At 39.2% G+C, this 12,094-nt stretch overlaps 1 protein-coding gene across 7 annotated transcripts in view; it reads left to right on the top strand.

Moving 5' to 3' along the window:
* Nucleotides 1-12,094, top strand: part of LOC126267101 (sialic acid synthase) — a 69,947-nt gene that overhangs the window by 31,973 nt on the left and 25,880 nt on the right. For 4 of the 7 annotated variants that reach the window (XM_049971989.1, XM_049971988.1, XM_049971991.1 and 1 more), the window contains exon 2: nucleotides 6,981-7,158. The exons of the other annotated variants lie outside the window; for them this stretch is intronic. The gene's annotated coding sequence lies outside the window, so the exon portion shown is untranslated. The remainder of the gene's footprint in view (nucleotides 1-6,980; nucleotides 7,159-12,094) is intronic. 7 annotated transcript variants of the gene reach the window in all.

Below are 12,094 nucleotides of genomic sequence, written 5' to 3'. Positions count from 1 at the left end.
TACGTATCAATAGATAGTTCCCTTTGAGGTGATTCATAATGTTTGAATACAGTATATACTCCAAAATCCTACTGCAAACCGACGTCAATGATATAGGTCTGTAGTTAGATGAATTACTCCTACTACCATTCTTGAACACTGGTGCGACCTGTGCAATTTTCCATTCTGTAGGTACAGATCTATCGGTGTGCGAGTGGTTGTATATGATTGCTAAGTAGGGAGCAATTGTATCAGCATAATCTGAAAGGAACCTAATTGGTATACAATCTGGACCTGAAGACTTGCCCGTATCAAGTGATTTGAGTTGCTTCGCAACCCCTAAGGTATCTACTTCTAAGAAACTCATGCTAGCAGCTGTTCATGTTTCAAATTCTGGAATATTCCATTCATCTTCCCTGGTGAAGGAATTTCAGAAAACTGAGTTCAATAACTCCGCTTTAGCGGCACAGTCGTCAGTAACAGTACCATCGGCACTGCGCAGCGAAGGTATTGACTGCGTCTTGCCGCTTGTGTACTTTACATAAGACCAGAATTTCTTCAGATTTTCTACCAAATTTCAAGACATTGTTTCATTGTGGAACCTATTAAAGGCATCTCGCATTGAAGTCCGTGCCAAATTTCGCGTGTCTGTAAATTTTAGCCAATCTTCGGGATTTCGCATTCTTCTGAACTTCGCATGCTTTTTCCGTTGCCTCCGCAACAGTGTTCGGACCTGTTTTGTGTACCATGGGGGATCAGTTCCATCTCTTACCAATTTATGAGGTATGAATCTCTCAATTGCTGTTGCTACTATATCTTTGAATTTGAGCCACATCTCATCTACATTTGCATAGTCAGTTCGGAAGGATTGGAGATTGTCTCTTAGGAAGGCTTCTAGTGACACGTTATCTGCTTTTTTAAATAAAATTATTTTGCATTTGTTTCTGGTGGATTTGGAAGAAATGGTATTGAGCCTAGCTACAACGACCTTGTGATCACTAATCCCTGTATCAGTCATGATGCTCTCTATTAGCTCTGGATTGTTTGTGGCTAAGAGGTCAAGTGTGTTTTTGCAACCATTTACAATTCGCGTGGGTTCGTGGACTAACTGCTTGAAATAATACAACATTTGATTTGACAGTTTTATTATACACACTTGGATAAATGAGACTTGAGTAAACAAGAAACTATCAGTCATAAAAACAAAGAGTAAATGTAACAGCAGATAGATGTGTCTACAACCCAAAGAACAAATAATTTCACCAAGTAGTGGTAGGAGAACACACACATATAAAAGAGGGTTATACCTATGCAAACTTTCAGAGCCAGTGGCTCCTTCTTCCAGTGTGTATGTCTTCAGGCTGCCACTTGGTGAGTAAATTTTTTTATCTGTCACATTATATTACATTCTCTAAAATTTTCAAATAACAAATAACATTATTATGAAAAGGAAACTTCCCACTCACCATATAGCAGAGATGCTGAGTTGCAGATAGGCACAACAAAAGGACTGTCACAATATAAACTTTTGGCTGCACCAGTACCTCTGTCCATATCAAACCTACTAACCATATGCGATACCTCCACTTCGTCAGCTGCCACCTGTTGCATACCAAGAAGTCCCTTTCATACAGCCTAGCTACCCATGGTTGTCGCATCTGCTGTGATGTGCAGTCTATCTCAAAATATAGTGAGGGTCTCATTGAGGCCTTCACAAACCATAATTATCCTCCCAACCTTGTACAGAAAAAAATCTCCTGTGCCTTATCTTTGCCTTATCTTTCCAGTCTCCCACAACCTCCCAAAGGCTCACCATCCAGCCACAGTGGAGGATTCCCCTTGTAACTCGGTACCACCCAAGAATGGAGCAACTAAATCACATTCTCTGCCAGGGTTTCAACTACCTCTTGATGTGCCCTGAAATGAGAAATGTCCTGCCCACTATCCTTATCACCCCTACCACAGTGGTATTATGCTGTCCACCTAACCTACACAATGTATTCGTCCATCCCTTCAAAACCCCTGCTCCCATCCCCTTACCTCATAGCTCATACATCTGTAATAGACCTAGATGCAAGACCTGTCCTATACATTCTCCCACCACCACCTGCTCCAGTCCAATTGCAAACATCACCTATCCCATCAAAGGCAGGCTACCTGTGAACCCAGTCATGTAATCTACAAGCTAAATTGCAACCACTGTCCTGCATTCTATGTAGGCATGACAACCAACAAGCTGTCTGTCTGCATGAATGGCCACCAACAAACTTTGACCAAGAAACAAGAGGACCACTCTGTTGCTGAGCCCACTGCCCAACACGACATCCTTCATTTTAATGACTGCTTCACAGCCTATGCCAGATAGATCCTTCCCAGCAACACCAGCTTTTCTGAATTGCGAAGGTGGGAACTCTCCCTGCCATGTACCCTTCATTCCTGTAACCCTACTGGCCTCAACCTTTGTCAGTCATTTTTCTCACCCATCCAGCCCGTTCCCTGTCCCCATTCCAGCACTACACAGCTGTCACTGCACCAATGCACCCAGTATTTTTACTTCTCCCCTTATCCTCAACGCCTCACCCCTCCCCCATCTCTCCGCTTTTCTTCGTCTAACCTCCCGACTGCACATAGCTGCTCTACCCTCTCTCTACACCTTTCTCGTGTGCTCCCCAGCAGCACTTCACTGTCCCCCACCCCTACTGTGCTATCCTTCCCCCTCCCCACCCCAGCCTCCTCTGTAACTCCGCCCAGTTGCCACTCCCATCACGCACTGCTGCTGTTGCTCACAGAGTGGCTTCAGCTACCAGAGGCTGCAGTCATATGTATATGAGTTGCGTTTGCATGTGTGTTTGTGTGTGTGACTGTCGTCTATTTTCGACAAAGGCCTTAATGGCCGAAAGCTTATATTGTGACAGTATTTTTGTTGTGCCTGTCTGCGACTCAGCGTCTCCACTATACAGTGAGTAGCAACTTTCCTTTTCATAATATTGTTACATTCCATGCTGGATTTTCCAAAGAACAAAAAAGATACACAGCACATCTTAATCCAGAGTTGATGCTTCCCACATCTTCACAAAAAATAATACATTTACAACTTGCTTTTTCCACAGCACACATGCTATATTCAAATTTGCATCATACATTATTTACTCTGACAAATATATCAGACCACAGTACAAGAGTGATGCCCATTCCTATTACCATTAAGTCCCCTTTGTTTTGGCAGCCACCTTGACTTTGCACATCTGATGAGATGGAGTATTTATGTTCATAGGTGTCCTCAGAAGTACAGGATGTACGCACAAATAGTAATGTGGTCAGGCAAACACTGATTGTCCAATTACTGCAGGTGGGGGTTAGTAACTAAAAAAATTATTATGATTGGAACAACTAGGAGACTGCATTTGCACTCAGTTATTCCAAGAGTTAATCATTTCTTCACACATGGGGTTTTTACTTTGTTCGTATTACAGTTTGACTGTGCACTTACCACATTGATCTTCCAGACTTCCTCATCAAAACTAATAACTCCTTTAAAGTCAGAAAAAAACATTGTCTATTTATACCACATTTTAGGATTAACTTTCCACTTAATTAACAATTGAACATGCAAATATTTTTCTCTACCTGAAACACATCAACAATTCACACTAATCTGACATGTTCATGGTTCCACATATAAGATCAATAATACTCTCAAAGTTCATCACACATGTGCGCACATGCATGCACGCATGCATTGCTATGTCAAAACAAATATTTCCCGTAGTCAAATTGCTATGACTGCTATACCATGCTGTTGCTGCATGTTTTAGCTCAATATGGCTAGCCACATGCGTAATAAAAGAATCAGTGCATAATATCTGCACATTTATACTAGACATATCATTTTATGTTATTATTTTCTTACCAATAAAAAACTTTTATTGCAATATCATTCGTTGGTAAGAAAACATAGAGATTTGCATCACTCCCCTGGAGTGTTTTGAATCACTACGAATTCCTCCACTTAGATGAATGATCTTGCTATAGACATATCTACATGCTATGTGGAATGTGGAATGTTTGTACCATGAAAAGTCTTCAATTGCGAATAATAATTCTATGTGTTACACTCTGCCATGTGTATTCACGTGTAACATAAAATGTATGATAATACTTTAGCAACAACCAATTTGCATGTTTGTTATTGATTCTACCTCTGGTTTTTTGTTTTGTTTTATGTTATAAATTTGTAGTTCTCATTAGTAAAATAAGGTAATAAATTGGGATGAGAATAAGTACTTTACAATTGGTTATAGTACTGCCTGACGATAACAAACATTTATCAAAATCTTCTGGTTTTGCTAATTAGGACTTAAGACTAGTGGATGTTGAAAATTGACTGTGTGACAACTTTATGATTGTAACAACAAGATTTTACGGGCAATTTCCATCTAATAAGTCCCTTAGTAGTCCAAATTGGATCATACTTACTTACTTATTTACTATCGTTATGAAAATAACCTTAAATACACTCATCTCTCATAATTAGCATAATAACACATTGTTGCACAATAAACTTTATTTTGACTTACAGTTAATTTCTAGAAACTACATTCTGAGGACTTAAAAATCTTAAACTTTCATTTAACTTCTATGTCCTTCTCCTCCACCTCCCCCCCCCCCCCTCCACCTCCCCCAAATCCATCCTTTTCAATATACAGATTGGCCCAAGAAAATGATACTCAGTTTAAGTGTTAGTGAGTTCCAAATCAATTGACAGAAAGATCTAATTTTTGGTAGTTAATAGTTTATTATCCTGACAATTGCCACAGAGACATTGTTTTGTTTTGTTATGTGGTAGTCACCAGATAAGTTTTGTTTCACTACATGATAATTCCCACATTAGTGTTGTTTCAATTTGTTATGTGATAGTCACCACATAAGTGTTGTTTTGATTTCTTGTGTGATGTCACCACATAAGCATTTATTGGAATTTAGTTACAGATACTAAGAACTTCAACACAGAATTGATTGCAGAATAAACTGAATACCAGACATTTATTAAATACTTGCTAGATACACTTTATAAGATAAGCAATGTTTACAATTCATATACAAGAAACTCTCTTAGTAGCACAAACATCATGCTGATTACACTCTCACTGTTCACGATCAATGTGTTGACTGTCAAGATCACTACACCAGCAGCCGTCGCCCCTCCCTCTTTTTGAAACCTGGAGCACAAGGCATGGAAGAGAATTAGTGGTTGACAATTGTGGCAGCCTGTGTGACAGCTGATGGTCATTGTATGGCACCTAATGGTCATGGCAATGACAGTGTCTGCTACTCCCAAAGGGTTGGTGGAGTGGCCAAATCTTTTCCCTGTTCTACAGAGTTTGAGGGCGTTTGAGGTTGAGAGGGATGTGCTCTTTCAGTGTTTGGGGCAATCTACACTGAGACTGTGGGGGTTTGGTCTGTGGCTGTCTCTTCAATGTATGCCAGTTTAAGGCACCCAATAGACACTGTCTCTTTCTCCTGTTTTGCCCTATTTTGAAGGTGTGTATGGCCCTCTGGAGATCCTTGTAGGGTCCTGTGTACAGTGGCAGCATGTGTGTCATACACTGTTGTCTCTTAGCCAGACTTGTAGTATACTCAGTCTCCTGACTGTTGTTGCACATTAGAGCTGCTTTGATAATTCTGTGGGACCTTTCTACTGTACCATCACTTGTGGGATGGTAGCCGATAGTTCTGAGTGGCTGCAGCTGCATTGAGGCAGGAGTTGTGGGAAAACTGAGACTCAGCTTGCCTCCTGCATTGGGATATTATGGTTTAAGGTACTCCAACTCTCAAAATCCAGGTCAAGGGCTCTGGTCACTCTCATGGTTGGAATGACCTTAATGGAAATGGCCTCTGGCCAACACATGAAGCTATCTTGGCCAGTGCAAGAATCTATCTATGACTGTCAGTATGTATTTGTGTTGGTCTGAGACTAATAGTTGCCCTATCAGATCTACATGCAAGTGCATAAAATGAGCCATAACTCTTGCAAATAATTCTGCTATTGGTGCATGATCAGAGTAGACTGTGTAGGGCTTTCCTTCCAGTCAGCACCAAAAGTGTTTTATTGCCACCCAGATTGTAGTTCTCTATTACACTCCATTTATTCTCTGTGTTAGTGAGCATATGATGCTGGTGGGTAAGAAGCACAATGTTTGTTACATAATTTTTGAGTTTATGGAAAACATCTAAGAGACCAAGTGTCCACTTCACTTTCCTTCTCACATATGTATATTTTCATTTTAAAATGTTCGTCAGTGATGCTTGCAGTTGGCAGTCATTAGACAAGCTGTATGAGGTGCTTTCTATGTTGTTCCAGTGAGATTGAGAACATTAAGATGCCATCTGTTTAACTGAATGTAAAGATCAGACCTCTAAGAACTTGATGGCTGAATCATTTCCTGGTTTGTGATGCATTTTTTAATCTGTACAGCATGAATCGGTACTTGAACAGGCGAAGAGTGTAATAATAGCTGTTTTTTTTTTTTTTTTTTTTTTGACATCTTCAGTGGCGTGACTGGAATTTGTGAATAAGCTTTCTCGCAGGTGATGATGCTAACTCTCTGGGCATTTTCAATTGTGCAATTGAAGTGTGCTCTATGCAGATTATGGCATTTATTCAGCAAGATCCTTGCATTCAGTGCTCTGTAGTTGCTGTACAAGCACCAGGTGGTTTTTGCAGAAGAACCATATGGAGGAGCAAGGCCCACTGACCTGAAGGTGCCATTATACCATTATGTATTTGATGATTTATGTTGTCTGGAGCTGCTAAAAATTTTTTGAGTGTGAGATGGCGCCACTGGTGCTCTGACAATGTCCTAATATGATGCACGGTGTTGTGTTTGCATGTTCTCATGGACATTGATGACAATGTTAGTTCCAGGACATTGTAAATGACTCATTAGCTGCTGTTAATATCTGTGCTCTTTCTGTATCATCTGCCTTAAAACTGTGTCCAGGCAATACGCTGAAGTCTGACCAAGTGCCCACTGGGAAAGTAGTTCCTGCTATGTTGTCAGTAACAAGAAGCTGGAGTGAGCTGCCCTCTGCTGCTTGTGTGAACCTGAGTTGTTTGCTGTCTGCAGTTATGTGGCTGATGCAGAAGCCATGTCTTCTGCCGTGATGTCTTGATCATAGGTGAGTGGTCAATGTGAAGAATTTTATGCAGACACCTTCATGCATGTGCAACTAGTTGCACATCTGCTTACTTTCTTGTTGATGATGGTCACTGGCATCTGCTAGAGCCAGTCTGTGGTGTTTGGGCGTTGGCAAGGTGGCACACATTTTTCTGCCTTCCACCCAAATTGCTAATGATACCTGCATCAATTACTGAATTCTTCCAGTTCCGTGTCATTCCATTAGTGTGGTGAAGGTTTGCCATGCTACCTGCAGCATGTTCCTGATGCTGCTGCTGGTCAGTGCTTGGACTCGCTAACTGTACACTTAGCTCATGCAATCTGGTTGCCAGCTGGTCCTGTGTTGATGTGTGGGCTTTATTTATTTATTTATTTCATGTTCCATAGATCCAGTTAGTGAGTTAATCACAAGGATATGGAACATGTCAAATTGTACAGGTTTCAATTTAAACTTACAATAAATACAAGGGCAATTGAGTGCCAAATTGTACATAGTTTAAGCAAGACATATTACAAATACAGTAATAGATACAATGTCAGCTAGATAACATAACAACCATTTAACCGAAAAAGGAGTTTCAAATAAAGGTTAAAGATAAGAGCACAAAGTTAAATCAGATATTAGGCCTACAAGAGTAAATACAGGTACAGCCAATTTGTTGTTACAAAAAGTGTGCTAATGCTCAAATGCACAATAAAATCAATTGAACAACTTCTAGATACAATAAGTTTAGTGGTGGTATACATTTTCTTTCAGATATTCATCCACGGTATAAAAAGATTTCTCTGTCAGGCAATCTTTGAGAACTTGTTTAAATTTTGGAAGTTCTGAATGACCACATTTGATATGTAGTGGTAGATCATTGAACAGCTTAAAGCTGGATTAGTAAACTCGTTTTTGTACCAGAGTGAGACGTTTCATTTCAAAATGTAGATTGTTTTTGTTTCTGGTGTTATAGCCATGGAATTTAGTGTTGTCTTGGTAGATAGAATAATTTTTGCACACAAAGGTCAGCAAGGAAAAAATATACTGTCAGGCAGTTGTTAAAATACATATCTTCTGAAACAAGTGCCAGCAAGAGTATCTTTGATGGACCCCACACATTATTCTGATTGCTTTTTTTGGATGGTGAAAACTTTTTTTGTAAGTGGTTGGTTCCCCCAGAATATGATAGCATATGACATCAATGAGTGGAAGTAGCCAAAGTAGCCAACCTTAATGGTGTCAACGTCAGCCACTGAAGAAATGACCCGTAATGCAAATGTTGCCGAGCTAAGTTTTTTACATAGATGAAGAATGTGAACTGACCAATTATATTTGCTGTCTATGTAAGCATCCAGGAATTTTGTATCTTCAACTTTCTGTACTGATTGATCTCTAAATTTTATGTTAATTTCATCGAGATTACTTTGTGATGTATGGAACTTCATATAATGAGTTTTATCTGCATTGAGTGAGAGACCATTTGAGGAGAAACAATTTAAGATGTCATTAAGAACAGTATTTTTAGTTTGTTCAAGATCGTGATCTATCAAATCATCAATTACAATTGTAGTATCATCAGCAAACAGGCTAAATTTGCTGTTTGTCTCAGAACAAAGAGGAAGATCATTAATAAAGATGAGGAAAACACTGGGCCCAATACGGAGCCTTGAGGCACACCACACGTTATCGTGCCCCATTCAGACGAGACAGGTTCTCCAGAAGAGCCATTTAGCATTACAGTCTGCTTCCGATCCTGTAGATATGATTGTAGCCACAAGCCAACAGTACCACCTAAACCATAGTATTCTGCCTTTTTCAGAAGAATTTGTAGGTTTACACAGTCAAAGGCTTTTGTAAGATCACAAAAAATACCCACTGGAGACATTTTTTTGTTAATGGCTTCCAAAACTTGGTTGCTGAAAGAGAATATTGCCTGTTCAGAACAAAGACCGGCACGAAAACCAAACTGATTTTTGCTTAAGATACTGTGGAAGTTGAGATGGTCTACAATCCTCCTGTGCATGAGTTTTTCAAGAATTTTCGTGAAGGTAGTTAATAGGGGTATTGGGCGATAGTTTGTAACAATGCTTTTATCACCTTTTTTTAAAGAGAGGAATCACTACAGCCAATTTTAGTCTGTCAGGGACAATCCCTTCTTCTAGGGATGTATTGTATAAGTTGCATAAGACAAGACTCACAAATTTATAACAGTGTTTCAGTATTTTACTAGAAATATTGTCCACAACAGCGGAGTTTTTATTTTTTAATGATCTAATTACTCTCATGACTCTCATACAGCAATTGGAGGTAAAGATAACTGTGGTATTCTGTTGCTAATAGCTTGCTGTAGGAGGGACAATGTTTCTTCCATAGAACCATTACAGCCTGTCTTCTATGCTCCCTCTTTATTACATTCAATATAGTTTTAATTTTATTTTCTGAGCTTTCAATTCCTGTTTTTATGCACATGCTTTTAGATTTGTTTATAACCTTCTTGAGAATGCTACAGTAAAGTTTGTAGTGTTGTCGTTTCTTTGGATCATTACAAGTCCTGAGTGAACTGTACAACATCCTCTTTGTTCTACAAGATGTTATTATCCCTGTAGTGATCCAAGACTTCTTGGCATTGCCTATATGACTATTTCTAACTACTTTTTTTTGGGAAAGATGGACTCAAATACAGACATGAATTAATTTAAAAATGAATTGTACTTTTTGTTTACATCTGTTTCCCTATAAACTGGGCTCCAATCTATCTCTTTTAGGCTGTCATTGATTTTTTTTAAGGCCCTGTTCATTTATTATCCTAAAAGACTTCCAAGAATGCTCGGAAGTGTTGCACACACTGATGTAATTGAGCCTAAGCAATTGACCACCATGATCAGAAAGGCTGAGGATTCGATGTACAGCAATCTCATTGCATTTAGACTTATCTATAAATATTTTATCTATCAGAATTTTACTGTTAACAGTAACCCTAGTTGGGAAATCTACTATTGCCTTCAGATTATAAGACTCCATTAAATGTACTAAATCACCTTTACTATTGCTCTCATTTAGGAAATCAACATTAAAGTCACCAGCAATTATCAAGTTTTTGGCCTTTGAGTACAATATGGATAATAAAGAATCTAAGTGCTTAAGAAATACATTCAAATTCCCTGAGGGAGATCTATACAGTGCTAACACTACAGCCGTGAAGTCATTTACAGTAATCTCAACACCACATACTTCAATTTGTTGCTCTATACAATGGCTCTTTAAATCCAATGCATTGTAAGATAGGTTTAAAAAAAAAAAAAAAAAAAAAAAAAAATCCATTGCTATGCGTGTTCAAGGTCCAGTGTGCTGCCCTGTCTCGGCATTCACATTCTGGGTTTGCACATTATGTTGGTGTTTGCTACAGCCCAAGAAACAGTGTGCATGCTATTTGCGGTGGTGTCAGCTTTATCTGCTAAGATGCATAAAGGCATCTCTGTGTCGTCAAAACTGTCCTTACGTAATCATTAGCCTTTTAAGCCACAACATGTGTAGAATTTTCAGGTAGCCAGTGTCTTAAGATCAGTTAATAACTGTGTTTGAGAACTATCCCTTAATTTATCTTCACAGAGTAACTTTACAAGACATAGTTCAAGTGACCTTGAAAACTTCTGAATTAGACAATCTCATAATGTTATGTAGCACTGAGTTTTTAACATCCCTCAGCTTGCACAATTTGAGTTTTGTTTTAGTGAACTACTGTGCAATGAAACGTTTCCACATTGCTTCTCATCTTGTGCTCTTCAAAAATGCTTTTGACTTCCATAAACCATAATTGAAGCCTAGCTGGCCAGAATGGTGGCAATTTTATGTGGCCAAGAGACTACCTTGCATTGCTTCTTCAGATTGCTTGAGATGCTTTGATTGTTCTCGTTTTGACTTTTCTTAATTTTTCTGTATTTTTGGTGTTCTGAATTGTGTTTGCTCATGCTTGCAGCCGTTGTTTGCAGCAGGGGTCATTGGAGTCATTGCGGAGACAACGCAGAACCTTCCAAATTTATGTCATAAGCTCTTCACTGAATCACCACTATTGGAATTTAGTTACTGACGTGTTATAACTTCCACACAGAACTGATTGAAGAAAGGATCAAACACCAGAGATTTATTAAACATTTGTTTTATACAACACATAAGATAAGCATTGTTTACAGTTCACATACAAAAAACTCACTGAGTAACAAAGACATCTCACTGATCACACTCTCATTGTTGATCAATGTGGTGACTGCTGATGTCACTACACTTTTTTTCCCACTTATGTGAGTAAACATGTCTGGCACAAGGCTGACATTTGTTGAAAGGAATGCAGTTTTATAGTGGTGGTGGCGGTTAGTGTTTAACATCCCGTCGACAACGAGGTCATTAGAGACGGAGTGCAAGCTCGGGTTAGGGAAGGATTGGGAAGGAAATCGGCCGTGCCCTTTCAAAGGAACCATCCTGGCATTTGCCTGAAACGATTTAGGGAAATCACGGAAAACCTAAATCAGGATGGCCGGAGACGGGATTGAACCGTCGTCCTCCCGAATGCGAGTCCAGTGTGCTAACCACTGCGCCACCTCACTCGGTCCAGTTGTATAGTATTAGTATTAGTAGTAGTAGTAGTAGTAGTAGTAGTAGTAGTAGTAGTAGTTTTATTCATCCAGAGACCTCTTTTACAAAGATATTAGACAGGTCTTGGTATCAAAATTTAAGCACTACAGAAATAAAGTAATTAACATATACAGACAAGTACAGACTTGCAAGTGTAGTATGACAAGGTTGGGACAGATAGTTGGAACCATCCCAGAATTCACATGAAATAATTTAGCAAAACCACGTCAAACCTAAATGAGGATGCCAGGGTGAAGACTGGAGCCTGCATCCTCCTAGATACAAGGCCACTCTGTTTAAAACAACGCTACCACATTTGGTT

The sequence above is a fragment of the Schistocerca gregaria genome, chromosome 4 (assembly GCF_023897955.1).
Source record: "Schistocerca gregaria isolate iqSchGreg1 chromosome 4, iqSchGreg1.2, whole genome shotgun sequence".
In the NCBI taxonomy this organism is placed as follows: domain Eukaryota; kingdom Metazoa; phylum Arthropoda; class Insecta; order Orthoptera; family Acrididae; genus Schistocerca; species Schistocerca gregaria.
Note: the sequence above shows the minus strand (reverse complement) of the source record. Positions and strands in the feature narration are given on the sequence as shown.